Source organism: Arachis ipaensis, chromosome B07 (assembly GCF_000816755.2).
Source record: "Arachis ipaensis cultivar K30076 chromosome B07, Araip1.1, whole genome shotgun sequence".
NCBI classification, from domain to species: domain Eukaryota; kingdom Viridiplantae; phylum Streptophyta; class Magnoliopsida; order Fabales; family Fabaceae; genus Arachis; species Arachis ipaensis.
In genome coordinates, this window is record NC_029791.2 from 50451641 (window position 1) to 50474330 (window position 22690).

Consider the following 22690-nt stretch of genomic DNA (forward strand, 5'->3'; position numbering starts at 1 on the left):
AGAATAGGGCTTCCAACTAATCTACTCACAGCCAAGGCTTTTATTTAAAATTACATAAATTCTCCAATTTAATTTCTTGTTCTTCAACTCAACCCATTTTTGAAAACATCTGATTAATAAAATAGCACATCTTTCTGCAACTCGTTGGGAGACGACCTAGGACTCATACTCCCAGTATTTTAATTTAAATTTTGTGACAACCTTCTAAATTAATAAGCGGATTTCTGGTTGGTTAACAACTGTACTTGCAACGTATCTCTTATATTAATTTCTTAACTCACCAATTTCCGCCACGTCAATTTTTGGCGCCGTTGTCGGGGAGTTGCAATAGAGTGCTAAGTTATTGATTGGAATTTATTTATTTGCATTTTATCTTATTTTGCTACTATGAGCTGCATGTTTCTTTCGTTAGATGACGCGTTCACTTCCTGATCCAAGCTTGCCAGTATTCGATCCTGAGATTGAAAGAACTATTTCACGAATAAGGCAAGCTCGGCGTTGGTTAGTCCTCTCTGAAGGCGGATCTGAAACGTCATTTGAGGAAGAAACAGGCTCCCTTTCTACTGATTCGGTTGATTTACGTGCAGGTGACATGGCAGCACCTAGAAGAATTACTATCCAGGAGGCTGGAGCCCCTGATTTTTCAATGCAACCGTTTCAAGCGCATCACCCAGCGGTGGCTACAGACTTTGAAATAAAAATAGTACTGCTCAAATTGATGCCCAAGTTTCATGGCTTATCTGCTCAAGAGCCTATCAAGCACCTTAAAGACTTCCAAGCAGCCTGTTCTACTGTCAGGCGTGATGGTGCAGATAAAACTTCAATTTTGTTAAAAGCCTTCCCATTCTCTCTTGAGGAAAAGGCGAGAGAGTGGTACTACACTCAACCCGCAGCAACTGTATCCGACTGGGATACACTTAGAAGAGAATTTTTGGAAAAATTCTTTCCAGCTGAAGTTACTGATAAACTGAGGAAAGACATTTCCATGATTGTTCAGGACGAATCCGAGACTCTCTATGAATACTGGGAGCGCTTCAACAATCTTCTGGAAGCATGTCCCTACCATATGATTGACAAGATAGTGTTGCTCGGCTACGTCACTCAGGGTATGGGGCCCCAAGATAAGACTACATTGGAAAGTGCTATCAATGGGTCTATGAAAAAGTACAAGACCACTGATGAGGCATGGCAATTGATCAGCGACTTAGCTGAATCTACTTGGAATCACAGGCAGAAATAAGGCCGTTCAAAAGCTGTTGCAGAAGTATCGTCTAGCAGAGAGACTGCTGCTCTAACTCAGAGTATATGTGAAATGACCAACTTACTGAAGCAGATGCAATTGAATCAACAACAAAGTCAGCAAGCTCAACCTTCTTCACCACAGCAAAGCCAACAGTTAGTCCCACAGAGAGTTTTTGAAATCTGTGCTGATTATAGCCATTATACTGATGAATGTTCGCAGCTTCAGCAGGAAGATAATACCGTGGCAGCCACTCATAACTTCTATGACCGCCCCAACCAAGGGTACAATCAAGGTGGCAGTTACAGCCATGGATGGCAGGACAATTCTAACCAGAATTGGAGAGATAATTCTAACCAGAATTGGAGGGACAACAATAAAAGAGGAGGCAGAGACAATCAGGGAAATCAGAGGTGAAATAATAACAACAACAGGTAGCAGAACTAGAACCAGCCATACAGAGCACCTCACCTGAGGCAATCCCAAGGACTACTGAATAACCAACAGCAGACATCTCAGATCACTTATCCTTCTTCATCTGCTAATGATGAGTTACTATAATCTATTGATCGGAGACAACAGACCATGAAAAATAACCTTAATTCTACTCTAAATGGTCTGAACTCTACCTTGCAAGCTCTTATCTCACAGATTGGATCAATGAATAACTCCAATAACCAGCCTTTGAGCTCCAGTGGAATCCCCTCTCAACCATTACCCAATCCAAAGGGTGGCATCAAGGCCATCACCCTAAGGTCCGGAACCACACTGCAGGAGAGGAATCAGGAGGAGCCAAACCCACCAGAACACGCCTCAGCTGAAGAGGTGGTGGAGGTAGAAGATGTTGAAGAGGAAGAGGACATACAGGACATGGTTGATGAAGAAGAAGTTCAACCATGGAAAGAAGCACCAGAGGACGCTGAAGCTGTGAAGGACACCATTCCCATTCCATTTCAACAACTTGCAAGGAAGCCCAGGAAGCAGCTGGAACTTGATCCCAAAATGGTAGAGATATTCAAAAAGGTTGAGGTAACTGTTCCCCTTTTTGATGTTATTCAGCAGGTACCTAAGTACGCAAAGTTTCTAAAAGATTTATGTATACATAAAGACAAAATTAATGAATTAGAAACTATTCCTTTAGGTAGTTCTATATCTGCTTTAATGGGAGGTATACCTGAAAAGTGTAGTGATCCAGGTCCATGTATGGTTAATTGTGTTATTGGTGGTGTGATATTTTCTGACTGCATGTGTGATTTAGGAGCATGTGTTAGTATAATGCCTTTGTCTATATATGATAATTTGAGGCTCCCTCCCTTAAAAAGGTCGGCAGCTCGTTTTGTGTTAGCAGATAAAAGCATTATTACAGTGGCTGGAGTTGCTGAAGATGTATTAGTGGGCATTAAGGGGCTCACTTTTCCCATTGATTTTTATATCCTGGAGATACCCCAAAATGACTCAGAAAAGCCATCATCAATCCTACTCGGAAGACCATTCCTGAAGACCTCAAAGTTCAAATTGGATGCTTTTTCAGGAACATACTCTTTTGAAATAGATGGCCGAGTAGTAATATTCAATCTGAATAGAGCTATGAAGCATCCTCTGGAAGATCATTCTATCCTCCAGTGTGACATCATAGATGAAACCGTGGCTGACGTTCACCAGAAGGAATTTGAAGAGAGGTACATAGGACAAGGTCCAAGTGTGGGGACATTCTCAGAGGACAATAAAAGTGCTTTACCATTGTCACCAGCTCCAGACACCCCAGAGCCTGACCATGAGCAGAAGTTAGAATTGAAACCCCTCCCTCCACACCTCAAATATGCTTACCTTGAGGACAAGCAGAAGTTTCCAGTTATCATTGCAAGGAAACTCACTTCTCAACAAGAAGAGCAGTTACTTAGTGTGATGAGGAGGCACAAGAAGGCAATTGGTTAGAGTTTGGCATACATAGTAGGCATCAACCCTCAAGTTTGTGAGCACATAATATTTTTAGAAAAGGGAGCAAAGCCTGTTCGTCAACCCCAGAGAAGACTGAACCCCACTATCTTAGAGGTTGTCAAAAAAGAAGTGACCAGATTACTGGAGGCAGATATCATCTACCCCATCTCAGAAAGTGAATGGGTAAGCCCAGTACAAGTGGTGTCCAAGAAGTCTGGAGTCACTACAGTGAAGAATGAGCATGGAGAGCTCATGGCAACCAGTGTTCAGAACGCCTGGAGGGTCTGCATTGACTACAGACGCCTAAACCAGGCCACTCGTAAGGATCACTATCCTCTTCCATTCATTGATCAAATGCTGGATCGCCTGTCAGGTAAATCACATTATTGTTTTTTAGATGGTTACACAGGCTATTTTCAGATTCATATAGCTCCTGAAGATCAGGAAAAGACCACTTTTACATGTCCTTTTGGGACTTATGCTTATAAGAGAATGCCTTTTGGCTTGTGCAATGCACCAGCTACTTTCCAAAGGTGCATGATGAGTCTTTTCTCTGATCTTATTGAGGACTGTATGGAGGTTTTTATGGATGATTTTAGTGTATATGGTGACTCCTTTACTCTTTGCTTGGATAGTTTATCTAGAGTGTTAGATAGATGTGTCAGTACAAACCTTGTATTGAATTTTGAAAAATGTCACTTTATGGTCAAACAAGGGATTGTACTAGGACATGTTGTGTCTAATACTGGCATTTCTGTAGATCCAGCAAAGGTGGATGTTATTTCTAGTTTACCTTACCCCTCTTCTGTGAGAGAAGTCCGTTCATTCCTTGGCCATGCAGGTTTTTACCGGAGATTTATTAAGGACTTTAGTAAGGTAGCACTTTCCTTATCCAGACTACTGCAGAAAGATATTGAGTTCGAGTTCAATGAGGATTGCAAACAAGCGTTTGATAAGCTGAAGACCGCCCTGACTCAAGCTCCAATTGTGAGAGGACCAGACTGGAGCCAGCCATTTGAAATAATGTGCGATGCTTCCAACCATGCAGTAGGTGCAGCACTGGCTCAGCGTGAAGGTAAGGACCCCTTTGTAATTGCTTATGCATTTAAAACTTTAGATGCCGCTCAGTCTAATTATACTACTACTGAGAAAGAGCTTCTTGCTATTGTTTTTGCTCTGGATAAATTCCGAGCCTATTTACTTGGTACAAAAGTAGTAGTGTACTCAGACCACGCAGCTCTAAAGTATCTATTAGCTAAAAAGGAATCCAAACCAAGGCTTATACGTTGGATACTGCTACTACAAGAATTTGATTTAGAAATTAAGGATAGGAGTGGTAACCAGAATCTAGTGGCAGACCACTTGAGTCACCTTGAGCACATTGAGCATGACCCCACTCCTATAGTTGATAATTTCCCATTTGATAACCTGCAAGCAGTATTTGAGGTAGTCCCTTGGTATGCACCTGTAGCTAATTATCTAGTTAGCCGCACTTTTTCTCCAAACTTTACTAAGCATCGAAGAGACAAGCTGAAAAGCGAGTCTAACTATTATATATGGGATGACCCATATTTATGGAGATGTGGCACTGACCAGATAATTAGACGGTGTGTGCCTCAATCAGAATTCCAGTCCATTTTAGAGGCATGCCACTCATCTGAGAGTGGAGGACATTTTGGCCCTCAAAGAACAGCTAGAAAAATCTTAGACTGTGGATTCTGGTGGCCTACTCTTTTTAGAGACGCTGCTGAATTTTGTAAATCTTGTTTCCCATGCCAAAAATTTGGTAATATATCCAAAAGAGATGAGATTCCTCAACAAATTATGCTTTTCTGTGAAGTTTTTGATGTTTGGGGCATTGACTTCATGGGTCCATTTCCAAATTCTAATGGTTATTTTTATATATTATTAGCTGTGGATTACGTTTCCAAATGGGTGGAAGCAATTCCTACTCACACTGATGATGCTAACACTGTTGTTTCCTTTGTTAGAAACTATATCATTTGTCGCTTTGGATCACCACGAGCAATCGTGAGCGATCAAGGCACCCATTTTTGTAACAGGAGACTAACAGGATTACTGAAGAAGCATGGGATAATTCATAAAGTTGCAACCGCCTACCATCCTCAGACTAATGGCCAAGTTGAGGTGTCTAACAGAGAGATCAACCGTATATTGCAGAAGATAGTCAAACCTCATAGGAGAGACTGGAGCACCAGGCTACAAGATGCACTTTGGGCATACAGAACAGCATACAAGACACCCATTGGGATGAGTCTTTTCCGCTTAGTTTATGGAAAAGCCTGTCATCTCCCAGTTGAGGTAGAGCACAAAGCCTTTTGGGCAGTAAAAGAATGCAATATGGGATTTGAAACAGCCGGAGCTGAGAGGAAGTTGCAACTGCAAGAATTAGAAAGCCTTCGCCTGGAAGCTTATGAGAACTCAAGGTTGTACAAGGAGAAGACGAAGGTTGTACATGATAAGCACATCAAGAGGAGAGAGTTCCAACCTGGGGACTTAGTCCTCTTTTACAAATCTCGACTGAGGCTCATGCCAGGCAAGTTGAGATCAAGATGGGAAGGTCCATATAGAGTAGAGAAGGTCGAGCCGTACGGAGTTTTTCACCTAAGTCACCCCTCAAGCTCTGAACTCATCAAAGTTAATGGACATCGTTTGAAGCTCTACCATGGCGAGAAGATGAAGAAAAACAAGGAGCTCGAGATCTTCCTCTTGGAGGATCCACACATAGCCGAAGACTGAGCTAGTGGAGCGTCCAACTTACGGACGTTAAAGCAAAGTGCTAGGTGGGAGACAACCCACCATGGTATGATCGTTCTTTTCTTTATTTGTAGTTTTCTTTTTCCATAACTCTTCTCCTTATCGCACATATAGCTTGCATTTGCATTTGCATACTTTTATTTCTAAAAAAAAAAATTTCACGCGACGCGACCGCATCAATGACGCGTCCGCATCGCAGGTGGCTCAGAAAGAATAAGAGAGCGAACAGAGAGTCACGCAGGAGCGTGGCTGGAGGCATGCCTTTAGCACAAATCACCCCACGTGACCGCGTCGCCGACGCGTCCACGTCATGTGGGAACATTGGCCTCCCACGCAACCGCATCACCCACGCGGCCGCGTGACCTGATAATCGACGTGAAAAGGGTGCATAGCCGAAAGTTATACTAGAGTGGTGCTGGACTGGCGCTGGACGAACAGTCCTTACCACGCGAACGCGTGCCCCACGCGTCCGCGTCATATTCCAATATTGGCCACTCACGCGATCGCATGACCAACGCGATCGCGTCACCCAAAATTTAGCAAAATAAGATTTTGAACAGAGAGTTGTGCGAGCGCGAGGCTGCCCTCACGCCAGTAGCATAAACCGTGTCACGCGACCGCGTGACCGACGCGACCGCGTCAATCTGAATAAGCGCAATTCGCGCGAACGCGTCATCCACGCGTCCACGTCACTTGTGCCGCACAGCTTACCCTAAATTGCCAAAATATCTTATCTTTCTTTTCCCCAAATCCTATTTTCTCTTTTCCTTCCTTATTTCTTCCTTCTTCCTTCTTTCTCACTTTCTACTTTCTCACCACCATTAACAAGGTTTTTTCTTTTCTTCTTCCTTCCTTACTTTTCCATTATCTTTCTTATTTTTATGTTTTCTTCTTTTCTTTTCTTTTTACTTTCATTATCCATATTTTCTTTTTCTTTCTTTTTTTTCTTTTCTTTTAATTGGTGTTAGAAATTTAATTGAGTCATTATTTCTCATTATATGCTTGTGGATTATTGCAAAATTATTTGGCAATTATATATTACTTTTTAAAGGGGTTGCTTGCATGTTCAAATTATTATTTTCAATAGTTTATTCATCATGCATGCTACGTGTTTGTGAAAAAGCCCATATGGCATTATGCATTTTCTACATTATTCTATTCTACTATTCAATGCTTGCTTTTCATAAATTTCCTTTATTATTTTATTAATTTAATTTAATTGTCAATACAAATGTGATGGTTAGTTTGTTACGAGTGATAACATATTTAACAAATTAAATGCTTGAACTATGCTACTCATGCCTTTGCCTGTATGCCAATAAACACCTTGCATTTAATTATCATCAAATGCACTTTCTATATTTCCATTGGTGAACTTTTCACATGTAGTCATGACCATGTGTTAACGACATCCTCTTTACCGTGTATTGATTGTCACTTATACCATCATCTTCCTTGCTCTGTCCCTTTGAATTCATGTTACTTTCTTTTTTTCCCTTTTCAGGATGGCCACCAAGAAAGGAAAAGAGAAAGCTAGTCCCAAACCACCAGCAAGAAGAGGAACAAAAAGAGCATTAATGGCAGAACCTTCTTCAACTACAGTCAAGCCCTCAACAAAAAGAATTAAGAGAATTATAAAGGTTGATGAAAAAGAGAAAGCCTTTCCAGCAAAAGACACTGCGCGATTTCCCAATCGCTACTGTGAGCAGATGTTCCCTATCCTGGCAGAACGGAGCTACAACAACGAATACCTTCTTATCCTCCCGCCCAATATTGCTACCTTTGTTGAGCCGCAAATTGAACGAAGACAATGGGGTTTCCTACAGAGATAGCCAAGGCAGGTTAATCTTTCTTGGGTAGTTGAGTTCTACTCTAATTTTCACCTGCCAATCCTGCAGTCTCTCTATGTACGTCAGAAGCAAGTCCCCATTACAGAGGAGGCCATTCATCAAGCTCTAGATCTTCCCCCTGCTCCAGAAGGATTGGACGCCTTTCAAGAAGCCTCACTTAAGCGCCAGATGTACTAATTTGACTGGGACGCCGTTCTCAGAGTTATCACACTACCTGGCAGCAGATGGATCTACGGATTCCATCGTTCCCGCCCTAAGGGAATATCGGCTTCAGCACTTACCTTGGAGGCTCGCGTTTGGGCACAGATCATGTCCCATTACGTCTTTCCGAGCACTCACGAATCCTCCTTCACTGCAGACATGGCCGTTCTACTATGGTGCATCCTTACAGACCAGCCTCTGAACCTTCCAAGACACATCCGGAATGCCATGGGACACGTACAGATTGCGGGCAACTTATCTTTTCCTGCCTTGGTCTCAGATCTCGTCTCAGCAGCCGGAGTCTCCTACAGAGCTGGGGACACCAAAGCCATGCTTCCATGGGATGATCAATACGTCCCTAATGGGAAATATATTAGACTCCCAGCAGCCACTACAAGCCAGCCTCCTGAACCGGCTGAAGAACTTCCTCCTTCCGCACTACAAGCACCTACACTAACCCAACTACTCCATCAGATACTTGAAAAATTGGATTGGTAGGAACACAAAGCTAAGATGAGAGAGCACCGTAACAAGCGCCGATTCACATACCTCAAGGAGCTGATTATGGGAAGATTCAAGGACTCAGACACCCCGGACTCTACTTCTTTTACCAGCACAGGGAGCCATGACGGTCCCGACTATGGAGATACTGCTACCAGCCCACCCTTGTTCTTGATAGATGGCACTGAGGACGGTGCAAAGCCTTAAATGTGGGGAGGTCTGTCAGTACCTGACTTCCGAAGGTAATTTCTCTTCCCTAACACCAATAAATTAGGATATTTAGTTAGTTTTTATTTTGTAGAATAGGATAAATTGCATAGTAATAGATTAGTTGCATGCATGTTCTACTTGATTGAAAAGACAATAAGTTTCTTCTAAGACCCTATCTATGATTGTAATCTACATTTTGTTTCATCCTATATGTCCAATGTTTAATATATTTATATGTTTGCATATGATTGAGGCCATTACTTGTTTAAACTCACTTATCCAAATTAAGCCTACCCTTTCAATTACCTTTGTTAGCCACTTTGAGCCTTTAAATCCTATTTGTTCTGTATTTTACCACATTACTAGCCTTAAGTGGAAAAATAATTATATATCCCAATTGAATCTTTGGTTAGCTAAAGATAGAATTGTGTGTGTTAATTAAGTATGGGAAATTGTGGGAACAAAAGATAATAAGAGAATGTGTCATGATAATATAATGGGAATTTGGGTACCTACTCATGTGAAACTATAAGAATAAAAAATCTATGTGCATTGATTAGCTATGTTTATTTTTATGTTTCTGTTGAAAAAAAATCCAAAAATATTCAATAAATAAATAAGGGGACAAAATTACCCCAATGCTAAGTTAAGAATTCAAAGATCAATGCATGTATGATAAAATTAAAATAAAAAAGTTGATACATGAGTATGGAATGTGAAAGAGAAATTTTGGGTAGCTGGGTGTGAATTTTAAGTTACATAGAATATATATATGTTGGGTTGAAGCTTGGGTTAATTAAAGATTCAATTTATAAGTTTACTTAGCCATATATGTATCCTTACCCTTACCTTGGCCCCATTACAACCTTGAAAAGACCTCATGATGTTTGCATTAATATATTAAATGTTGTTGATTGGTTAGGTGAAGAACAAAAATTAGAAAGCATGATTAGAGAAGGATAGAGTGATTGCCCTATACACTAGAGAGATTAGAGTGTACATACATCATCAGTGAGGGTTCAATGCTTAAAATTCTATGTTCCTTGCTTTCATGAGCTACCTTCTTGCATTTTTATATGTTCTTACTGTATAAAAATTGAATTAGTGGAGTTTGAATTGTAATTGTCTTGAAGAACCTATTTACTTTTGATAAAGTAGACAAGAATCATATAGTTGCATTCATATATATAGGTTGCACTGCATTACATGAGTTTTACATGTTCCTACTCATTTATTTTATCTCCTTCAACTAAGCATGAGGACATGCTAATGTTTAACTGTGGGGAGGTTGATAAACCACAATTTTATGGTTTATATTGTGCTTAATTGTATGGTTTTATCGATTCTTTACCCACTTATTCATATGATTGGCATGCATTTATATTTCCTTCCTAAAATTATTACATGATTGAATATTTGCTTCCTAAAGCCTTTTAATTATGTATTTTAATTCTCTTTCATTCCATTAGATGCCGTGATCTGTGTGTTAAGTGTTTCAGGCTTTATAGGGCATGAATGACTTGGAGATTGGAAAGGAAGCTTGCAAAAATGGAAGAAACACAAGAAATTGAGGAGATGACTAGCGAGAAGTGACGCGGACGCATGGCTCACGCGACCGCGCGACATAGAGGAAATCGCAGTGACGCGGACGCATGGCTCACGCGACCGCGCGGATTGGAACTGCACAAGTGACGCGGAGGCGTGGACGACGCACACGCGTGGCAAGGCAAAACGCCGAATGACGCGTCCGCATGAATGACGCGATCGCGTGACATAAGCGATCTGCAGAATCTGCAAAATTCGCTGGGGGCGATTTTGGGCTCTGTTTTGACCCAATTTTTGGCCCAGAAAAGCAGACTAGAGCCAAGGAACATGCAGAAATGAAAAAAACAATTCAGTACAGACAATTATCAGTTTTAGATCTAGTTTTACTCCTCCTCTAGGTTTTCTCTCTACACATTCATAGTTCTTAGGATTTTATTTTTATTACTTTTCGCATTGGGATATTAAGAAGAGTTATTACCTCAGCAAGACTTCGTCATTCTAGTTTATTTTCTTTACATGTCTCTTACTCTTCCATGTCCTTTGTTTATTTAGAATTATTATTGAATTATTTCCAGAGCTTATTAATACAAGAACTATTTTTATTTTTAATTGATCCATTTGATTATTGTTTATCATGTCTTTCTATATTTTCCTTTCCTATGTTATGAATTCTACATTCACAATGAGCGAGTAGTTCCATAACTTGGATGGGAGTTGATTGAAAGGAAGACCTTGAGTTGGAATGCTTAAAAGAAAAATTGTAATTGGATTTATTGTTGGTTTGCCCTCTAGTCACTGACACTAATCCTTTTCAATTTAGCGGATTGGGACTTGTGAATAGAAATAGCTTTCCAACTTGTTTGACTTTCCCTTACCTAGTAAGGGATAACTAAACAGAACAACCCTCAATTATCAATTAATCTTGAGAGTACTCCAACAAGAATAGGGCTTCTAACTAATCTACTCCCAGCCAAGGCTTTTATTTAAAATTACATAAATTCTCCAATTTAATTTCCTGTTATTCAACTCAACCCATTTTTGAAAACATCTGATTAATAAAATAGCACATCTTTCTGCAACTCGTTGGGAGACGACCTGGGAATCATACTCCCAGTATTTTAATTTAAATTTTGTGACAACCTTCTAAATTGATAAGCAAATTTTTGGTTGGTTAAGAACTGTACTTGCAACGTATCTCTTATATTAATTTCTTAACTCACCAATTTTCGCCACGTCAAGGAGCTCGAGTGTTTGAGGAACGAAGCATATGAGAATGCCCGGATCTACAAGGAAAAGACTAAAGCATTTCATGACCATCACATCCAGAAGAAGGATTTTCAAGAAGGTGATGAGGTTCTCCTATACAACTCGAGGCTTAGATTCATGCCTGGCAAGCTCCGTTCTAGATGGGAAGGACCCTTCAAGGTGAAGGAGATAAAGCCCTATGGGGTGGTGGAATTGTTTGATCCTAAAAGTGAAGCAACTTTCAAGGTGAATGGACATAGAGTGAAGAAGTACCATGGCTACAAGCTCCCAAAAGAGCTAGAGGTGTTCCTACTAACGGATGCACCTAGAGGAGAAGAAGCTTGAGCAACTGACCGTCCAACTTAAGGACGTTAAAGAAAAGTGGTTGGTGGGAGGCACCCCACCGTGGTATGATCTTCCTTGTGTATATCTTCTTATTTTTAGCTCTAGATTTTTGTACATTTTGTGACTTCTTGATGTTGTTGATTGCATAGGAATGCTAGTTATGTTGATTTTGTTGGATAACTAGGATGTTTATATATATTTCTTCATGTTGGTATGGACAATTTGTTGAAGTAGAGAGAATGCTATGTTTTGAATAGTGCATGAATTTGTGAGTATTTTCTTGACTACTAGCTTAAACACCTGCCAAGAATATGTTAGAATAGCCCTTTCTATGTTGAAAAAAAAAGAGAGGAAAAGGGGGCATCCGCGCGCGAGCGCACTGTGCGCGCGCGCGCCGGTAGTGCATTTCTTACTCCTGGTCCAAAAACCCGAGAGTTATGCCCACCTTGTGCCCGCTTCGTGCCAGGCACCCACGCACCAGTGTACATGCCGCCTGCGCGCCCCTTGCAACTTGGCCATCGACGTGCAAGTGCACTGTGCGTGCGCGCGTCGGTTGTGCAATATGAACTCCCTGGTACAAAAACCAGAAGGTTGTGCCATAATTGTGCCTATTCTGCGCCCGCATTGACGCATAGGCATACTTGGCACATCCGCGCCGGTTGCCAACTCGATCAGGCATGTGTCCGTGCACTGTGCGTGTCCATGCCGCTTGTGCTGCATGCCAACTCTGGTACAAATACCCCGAGAGTTAGGCCTACTTTGTGCCAACTCTGTGCCAGGAGCCCAACTATCTTCACGCGTACACGCCCGTGACATGTACGCGACCTTCGCTCAACCCTCATCGACGCGCAAGCGCACCGTGCGCGGGCGCGTCGGTCGCGCAAACTAGTTTTAAAGCTAGCGCGCCCTGTTCTGTCCTTCTCTCACCCTCTTTCTTGTTTCTTTCTTCTTCTTTCTCCATCACTTTTCTTCTCTTCTTCCTTTTCCACAACCCACCACCACCGTCTTCGGCTACTCACCGACGACCATCACCACCTCCGGTGGCACTACAACTCTTCTATCTCTTTCTCATTTTCACAAAGAGAAAATTGTACCTTGATTCTTTTACACTTCTCAAGGTTCTACTTCTTCTATATCTCATCTATTACCTTCTTTGCATAATCTCTTTTTCTAGTTAGATGTTTCTTGTTGATTCACTTATTTTCTCTTTTAGTTGCATGATTATACTACTTACTTTTGTTTGTTTACTATTCCTTTTCCTTGCTTTTCCATGGATGTTAAATTTGAGTTTTAATTTGCTTTAATAAATCTTCTTGTTGCCTTTCATTATCTTTGTCAGTAGGTGATGTTGTATGATGATTGACATTTCATTTTGGACTTTTAGTTGGTTAAGTATCTCATAATTGCTCATTGCTTGATAACTGCACACCAAGTGTTCGAGGAAATACACGAATGCCATTTTGGTTTATTTTAATCATATACCTTCAATTTGGTGCTTCCTCCTCATTCACTTGCTCTCTTCTAAGTGCATTGAATCCACTCTACTTTATGCTTGCTACTTGGATACTCATTGAACATGACTTGCTCTTTGTTATGGATGCTTGAGATCATTCTTCTCATGCCATATTGCATGCCTTACTCCCTCTTGCATCCCATGCGAAGTGTTGTAACCCATGCCTCTATAATCATTTTGTGACACAATTTCTTTTGAGCATTATCTTTCACTTGTATGTTTTTATTGAGATGATCCTTTGGGTTTAATGCTTTCCTTCTTTCCCTTCCTTTTTCAGGATGGCCACCAAGAAAGGCAAGGAGAAAGCTTTAAGGAAACCAGCCATAAAGAGGGCACCCCAAAAGTCAAACTCCAAGGCGCACCCTACATTAGGAGCCTAACCCCTATCTAAGAAGGCGAAGGCACTCGCTCCTATTAACGAAAAAGAGAAGAGCAAACCGGCAAAGGATTCTTCAAGGTTCTCCAACCGCTTCTATGAACTTGTTTTCCCCGCCATGGTTGAAAGGAACTATCATGTCGAGCATCTACTCGCCCGCCGGACAAGGTGGCTCCTTGTATTCTACCCTGCATTGAACAGCGAGGATGGGAGTTTCTTCTGGGAAAATCACAAGAGGTCAACCTCTCGTGGGTGGTAGAGTTCTACACTAACTACCATCTTCCCTCTCTTCAATCGGTACACGTGCACCGGAAGCAAGTCCCAATTTCAGAGGAGGCTATTCAGCAAATGCTTAATGTGTTACCAGTACCAAGTGACATGGATGGCTACTAAGAGGTCTTACATCAACGAGAAGCATTTGGGTTTGATTGGGAGTCGATCCTCCGAGTCATTGCTGAACCAGAGACATTTTGGACCCATGGTCGACTCCGAATGAGGCCCAAGTGCATTGACGCACGTTTCCTCACTGTAGAAGCTAAAGCTTGGGCCCAGATCTTCTCCCACTATGTGCTACCTAGCACTCATAAGTCGTCCTTCACGGCGGATCTCGCCTTGCTTGTTTGGTGTGTTCTCACGGAGAGACCGGTGAACATTCCGCTTCTTATCAAGCAAGCGATGGGTCAAGTCCACGCCTGGGGTAATTTGCCATTTTCAGCATTGGTATCTGATTTAGTTGCTGCTGCGGGTGTTTCTTAGGAAGCCATGGACACGATGGCTATAATTCCAACTAAGGGCGATGTGGTCCCAAGCGGAAAATACTTACAGCTTCCTATGAACAACCCTAGCCTTGACATAGCCCCTCCACCTACTATTCCTTCCACCTCATCGTCACCACCACAAAGATCCACCCATCAAAGGATAGAAGATCTACACCGGAAGATTGATAGATATGAGCGGCGCAACCAACGCCGATACACTTACATCAAGAAGCTTCTGCGTTGTGTTATGCCTAGCATGGAGGAACCCGAAATATTCACATCCACCTCAAACCCAAGTGATGGGAGCTCTGATGGAGGGGATAGTGAAAGTTCCGATCCCGACCTCCCTTTGCGCATTATTGGTAGCACGGAGGACCGTGCTAAATTCTAAGTGTGGAGAGGTCGTTCGACCGATCTCCATGGGTAACAATCTCTTCCCTTCAACACCCATGGATTTACCTTTTGCTTAGTACTTAGTACATTGCATTTATAGTTAGTCTTGCTTGTAAATACCCTTTAAATGATAGTTAGTCTCTATAGAGTTACTTGGTCAAAATAATGACTTCTTCCCCAAAAAATTGTAATTTCGGGGTACCCTACCAATTTTGAAAAATTTTTTGCGGTAAACTTGCTTCAAGAATGTATTTTGGAACATAGTGATTGAGCTAAGAACACAAGCATGTGAGTTTTGAGCCTATTGTGTGGTTATATCTTCTAACTACTATTTCCCATTCTTGTGTGCATTATTCTCTCTCTATGATTGTAATCCTTGCTTTGTCTGATTCTATATGTCCATTACTTTGTGTATGAATGCATTTACATGATTGAGGCCATAATTTCAATAGTCACTTTTCCCAAACGGCCTTAACCCTTTTATCTACCATTGCTAACCAATTTTGAGCCCATGATAAACTCTCTTTGTTCTTAAATAGAGCACATCAACAACCCTAAGTGAAAAACAATGAATGTCCCTAGATTTGGATCCTTGATTAGCTTAGGTAAGTGAAGGTGTGTATCGTTCAAATGGGAGGGTGCACTTGGGAACTTGGGTAGATGTAAAGAGGTGTATTTGTAATTGTAATTGAAAATTCTAGAATTTGGGAACATACTCATGTATAGAATGATTGAACCATATGCATTGAAACTTTTGTACATGAAACCCCAAGAAAAAGGGACCAAAAAAAATAAAAAAAATAGAAGAAACAAAAATATGGAAAAAAGAGAAAGCAATGAAAGGGGACAAAAAAAGCCCCAAGACAAAGTTATAATAACAATACATATGGGATGTGAATTGAAAAGAATGCATGAGTATGCAAAAAAGTGAAACCCATGGGTAGCTAGTATTGTATTATAGTTGTATAGGTTGTTCTATGTGTCTAGTGGGATCTTAGTAAGGATTCAAATTTTAAGCTCACTTGACCATATACATCCTTACCTTCACCCTAGCCCCATTACAACCCATGAATAAGACCTCATGATACTTGTAAGCATATATTAAGTAATTGTTAATTGTTAGATGAAAGACAAATCTTGGAAAGCATGATTAGGAGGGGATTGAGTGACGAACCCTATACACTCGAGTGAATAGAGCGGATACACTTCCGGTAAGGGTTTGATGCTCAACTCCTTGTTCCCGGCTTTCACAAGCGTTCATCTAGCAAGTTATATGCACTTCATAGTAATGTTCAAATTGGTAGGATTTATGAACTACATATCATTTTCACCCCGTATGCTCATATGTGTTCTTGGAGGATAGATTTACCCTTGACCAAGTAGATAGATGATTTTACATTAGTTGCATGCATTCATTTAGGAAATTTGCACTTCATAAACCCTTTCTTACCATGATCTTCGGTCTTTTTATTTTTAATCATGAGGACATGCTTGGTTTAAGTGTGGGGAGATTTGATAAACCCTAATTTTGTGGTTTATATTGTGTAGAATTTGGGGGGTTTCATCAATATTTTTCACACTTATTCACAAGAAATATATGGTTTTGTGTTCTCTTCCTAGTATTGCTTCATGATGAAAAACATGCTTCTTTTGCCTTAGAATTGCTATATTTTGATCTTATTTTATTACCATTCGATGCCGTGACGTATTTGTTGAGTGATTTCAGAATTTATAGGGCAAGAATGGCCTAGAAGAGAGAAAGAAAGCATGCACAAGAGGAAGGAACATGAAGATTTGGATTTTTGGGAACTTCAGCATGGGCGCGCACGCGCACGCGCACCTCGCGCGCACGCGTGGGTATGGACAGCTGGAATCGGCGCACAAAGATCGACGTATCCACACAGATTAGGGAAATCCACACAGGCGCGCACGCGTACATGGCACGCACGCGCGGATCACAAAATCAATCGGCGCGCACGCACGCATGGCGCGTACGCGCGATAAGCTGCACGTGACCTCATTAAAGGAAATCGTGCCTGGCAATTTCTGAGGCTCAAGAGGGCCAAATTCAAGCTGGTTCTGCATGGAAAAGACCCAAGGATGCTAGGGGGAAAGGGGGGGATCATTCATTCACACTTAGACACAATTTTTAGCTAGTTTTTGGTTTTTGTTCTTCTAGAGAGAGAAACTCTTGTTCATCTCTAGATCTAGTTTGATTTGATCTTCCCTTGTTAATTTCTGAATTGGATCTTGTTAATTCCTAGTTTTGATTGTTTAATTTGAATTCCTTAGCATAATTTTGTTTAGATCTTGTGTTAGATTTATGTTTTCTCATCAATTGTCATTTTATACCCATTTCATGAATCTTGTAAATATTGATTGCTAATGTTACATTGATGATTTTCATGATTAATTGTGTTGTTTGAGTGATTGTACATTGATAATTGTTAGTGGGTACTTCTTAATGTCAATTTAATTGCAATTTGAATATGTCTTTTAGTAATGCTTACCATGTGTTTGATGAAATGTTTCCCTTGATTATGGAGTAGTTCTCTTTACTCTTGGCCTAGGCTAAGGGAATTGGGTAAACTTGAGTCATTGGGTCTAATAGATTTGATGATTTGGGAACCCTTAGTGGTCAATTTGATAACCATTGACACTAGCCTACTACTAAACCAATTAGTAGCTAGGTTTGACCTTATGGGTTGATGTTGACTAAACTATTTAATATACTTCAAGTATAGAAGTAAACTTAATGAGTTTAGTTCCTCATAATTGTCAAGATATGGTTATTAGACAAGGATAGTGACCCCAATTCCCATGTCTAGCCGAGAGTTTTTTATCATTCATATTTGAAAACCCAAAAATCCTAATTGCTTTGTCTTAGTCATAGTTATTTGTTTAGTTTTAGAGTTGACTTATATTGGATGTTATCTTATTAGTTTGGAATTGCTCGCATCTTGCTTTAGTTATTTGAATTAGTTTCTTGCACTTCAAGATTACTTGTTTGTTAGGATTCTTAGTTTAATTTCCTGCTCATGACTTGCAACCCCGGAATTCTAACCAATGTTGATGCACATGTTTGCCCATTCCTTGTGAGACGACCCGAGGTTTGAATACTTCGGTAACTTTTATTGGGGTTGAACTTGTGACAACCAATTCCTTCGAAATTTGATTCGCGGATTATTTGTCGGTTGAGGGCTATACTTGCAACTCGAAAATCTTGTGAAATTCCTTACCGACGGTATTCCGTGACCATAATGATACTAAGAGGTTTTTAGGGGGATCCCTCACTTCTCCGAGTTGAGCTAGGTAGTGGTCGACTTCTTTTTACTTGTTTGTCGTTGTTAATTTTGTTCCTTTTCTTCCAGTTTTGTAACTTGTTTTTGCTGTGTTTTTTCAGAGATGGCTAAGAATAATGATTCCATGAAGGCCTTTAAGAAGGCGAGGAAAGCTACAGCTATTCAGAACATCTCGGCTAAGGCCGCTGGGGAAGGATCTTCTCAGGTTCCTCCTAAAAAGCCGATCTTGAGTACTGCTGGGACGAGGAGGGTGATTCCTACTCCTCCGGTCCATTTGGTTGATCCTCCCCAAACTTCTGCTGCTACCTCTTCTCCCACTGCCGGCCCTCTTCCAAAAAGACAGAGGACTGTTGATCCTTTTAATCTGGACGCCCCCGATTTTGATGCTGTGGGGTTTGTCGATCATCAAATTGCCCCTTATGATGTTATCCCTACTGATGATGTATCCATTCTTCATCATCTGGACTTCATTACCCGAAGCGGTATTAAGTTGTCACACATGGGAGCAGCCTCGTTTCGAACTGCCCAGGATCTTCCTGTTCATGCGACAAAGGCTTTTATAAAGGAGGCCAAGTCAGAATTCGACCGGATCAAAGGGTTGAAGGAGGAGCTTGAGGTGAAGGTGGCAAAGCTGGAAAAAGAGCTAGAAGGTGAGAAGATTCGGGCGACTGCTGCGGTGGCTTTTGCAAACCTGGCTGAGGAGACGGTGCTGAAGCATAAGGATAGCTATGTCCGGGTTTATAGTGAGTTGATGGAGCTTAGGGAGAGGTTGGAATCTGCTCGAGCTGATTATGCCGAGCTTCAGGGCCATTTTGTAGGCAGTGTGACTTCTGCTTATGAGAACTTGAAGGATCAGGTCCGAGTTCTTATGGAAAATGGGAAGATCGTCCCTGCCCCGAATGAAGATGATGATGATGCAGATCCCCCACCTGTGCCATCCACCAAGGCTTCTGTTGCCCCGACTTCTTCGACTCCAGCAGCTGAGGTCGACCACTCCGAGTCGGATCCTGATGTCCAGATCCTAAATCGGGCGGATGGGACTGTCGACACTGTCCCCCTTCAGACTCATCCTCCTTCGCCTCGACATGCCGCTATTGGAGAATCTTTGAACCCTTTGTAGTTTTTGCTTATGTGTCTTAATGGCCCGGTTTGTGGGTCTTTGAACTCTATATTTTGTTTGACTGCTTTTTCCTTAGCAACTTTATTTGGAAAAATAAATGCTTTTAAACTCTTGAGGTCGACTTTTGAGTGGCCTTCTGAGTGTTGATTATAGTAGCTTTGTTTCTTCATGATATGGTTATTTGCAGCTTTTTGGCACTTTCAGGAATCTTTTGAGTGTTGGGGTCTGACTGTCCGACCTCTTTTGATTGCCTTTGTGCTTTATTTCCTGCTTTAGTCGAAGCTAGCTTTGTTCGACTATTCTTCTTAGTATTCTTGATAGAATACTTATAGATTGATTTTATTGAGGTCATGGCTTTCTGGGTCCGAATTGTGTCCCTTATAGTGCATGCCTTCTGTCGGTCGACTACTTTCGTTGAGTCTTTACGAGCTATTTTTAGTAATCCATTTTAGTTGGACCTCGCGGGTCTCTTCTTATGGATTTACTTTTTATAACTCTGTTACTTTTGATCGGCCTGGGCCGACTTCTTCATGTCGGTCCCTTCTAAGTTATTTCTAGTAATCCACTTTTGATAAGGGCTGATCGGGCCTCTTGCCATGGATTACATTTTATAACTTTTTGTCGTTTTGATCAGTCTGGTCCGACTTCTTCATGTCGGTCCATCCAAGTTATAGCAATCCATTTTTTCTCAGACCTCATCAGGCCTCTTTCTATGGATTGCTTTTTATAACTTTTTGTTGCTTTGGTCGATTGGTCCGACTTCTTCATGTCGGTCCGTTCTTAAGTTATTAGTAATCCCTTTTTTTAGTCAGGGCTGGCCAGGCCTCAGCTTATGGATTACTTTTTTTATAACTTTGTCGATTTTACCGTGATCGGACGATGAGTTTGATCCTCACTCTGCCGACCTATAGCTTTTTCTTGATCGAGCAGTGAATTTAGTTTTCACTTTCTCGACCCTTGTCGAAATCAAACAATGAATTCGGTTTTCATCGTGGTCAGGCGATGAATTTGTTTTTCACCTTGCCGACCTGTAAAGAGGCTTTGTAGAAGAAATCTTAAAAATTTTATTCCAAAGAGAAAGTAGACAAATAGTAATAATATATATGTGGGTATTTACCCTTCTAAGTCAGGCAGTTTATAGATCTTGGCTTGGTGCCTCGTTAAAAAACCTTCTCAGGAAAAAGAGTGCACCTTGACCTAAGATCTTTATTACCTCCTAACTATAATACCTTCTTAGGTTGCAGGTATGCCATGACCTTGGTAGCTCTCGTCCCTCGAGTTCGGACAGCCTGTAGTATCCTTTTTCGAGTACCTCTATGACTCGGTAGGGTCCTTTCCAGTTAGCTGCTAGCGTCCCCTCTCCTGGTCGACTTGTTCTGATATCATTTCGGATTAGGATGAGGTCGTTGTTGGAAAAATTTCGCTGTATTACCTTCTGGTTGTATCTTGAGGCCATGCAACGTTTTAACACTTCCTCCCTGATCCGAGCTCTTTCTCGGATTTCTGGAAGTAGGTTGAGCTCTTCCTTTTGAAGTTGGGAGTTGGCCTCTTCACTGTAGTGGATCGTTCTGGGGATCCTTCTTTGACCTCCATTGGAATCATTGCCTCCATTTCGTAAGCCAGTCGGAAAGGTGATTCCCTTGTGGTGGAGTGTGGAGTTGTTCGATACGCCCATAGGACTTGTGGGAGCTCTTCAGCCCAGGCTCCTTTTGCATCCTGTAATCTCTGTATTAGCCCGGCTAATATGACTTTATTGGCGGCTTTTGCCTATCCATTAGCCTGGGGGTGTTCTACGGAAGTGAATTGGTGCTTTATTTTCAAGTCGGCCACCAATTTCTAAAGCCTGCGTCTATGAATTGAGTGCCATTGTCTGTGGTAATGGAGTAAAGAACCCCGAAACTTGTGACAATATTTCTATATTGGAATTTTCGACTTCTTTGAGCAGTGGCGTTAGCTAGGGGTTTTGCCTCAATCCATTTTGTGAAATAGTCTATCCCTACGATGAGGAACTTGACCTGTCTTGATCCTTGGGGAAAAGGCCCAAGGAGGTCGAGTCCCCATTTTGCAAATGGCCAGGGTGAGGTTACATTGATGAGTTCCTTTGGTGGGGCGATGTGAAAATTAGCATGTTTCTGACATGGTGGACATGTCTTTACGAACTCTGTTGCTTCCTTTTGCATAGTCGGCCAATAGAATCTGGCTCGGAGTACTTTTTTTGTGAGAGCTCGTGTTCCGAGATGGTTGCCACAGATGCCACTGTGTACTTCTTCTAAAACTTCCTTTGTGTTGGAAGTCGGCACACATTTTAACAGTGGTGTTGAAATCCCTCTTTTGTATAGAGTATTGTTTATGATGGTATAGTATTGTGCCTCCCGTTTTAACCTCTTCGCCTCCTTCTTATCTGTAGGGAGTGTTTCTGTTTTGAGATAGTTAATTATGGGAGTCATCCATCCTTGATCCAGACCTGTTATGGTTAGGACCTTTTCTTCTTCCGAGATTGACGGGTTCTGTAGTATTTCTTGGATGAGGCTTCTATTGTTGCCCCCTGGTTTGGTACTGGCTAGTTTTGAGAGTGCGTCAGCTCGAGCATTCTGTTCTCGAGGTATGTGGCGGACCTCATATTCCCTGAGTTGTCCAAGCTGTTCCCTGGTTTTGTCCAAGTACTTTTTCATGGTGGGATCCTTGGCTTAGTAGCTCCCTGCTATTTGTGAGGTGACTACTTGTGAGTCGCTGAAGATGATAAGCTTTTGAGCCCCAATCTCCTTAGCCAGCTTCAAACCAGCTAGTAGTGCCTCATATTCGGCCTAGTTGTTTGAAGCAGGGAACCCGAATTTGAGAGAAAGTTTGATTTGGGTTCCCTGATCGCTTTCTATTATCACACCTGCGCCGCTTCCAGTTTTGTTTGAAGAGCCGTCTACGTAGAGATTCCATTCTGTGGGAATTCCCGGGGTGTCAGTGTACTCAGCAATGAAATCGGCCAAATATTGGGATTTAATGGCCGTTCGAGCTTCATATTGAAGGTCGAACTCAGATAGCTCGACTGCCCACTATAAAATCCTTCTGGCTAAATCTGTTTTCTATAGAATGCCTTTTATGGGCTGGTAAGTCCGAACTTTGATCGTGTGAGCTTGAAAATATGGTCGAAGTCATCGAGAAGTTAGTATAACCGCGTAGGTGAACTTTTCTATCTTTTGAAAGTTTATTTCTGCCCCTTGCAGGGCTTTGCTGATGAAGTAGATGGGCTGTTGTCCACTCTCATCTTCTCTAACTAGCGCTGAGGCCATTGCTCGATTTCCTACTGCGAGGTACAGTACGAGCAGTTCTCCTTCTCGTGATCGAGTTAGAATAGGTGGCCGTCCCAGGAACCTTTTGAAA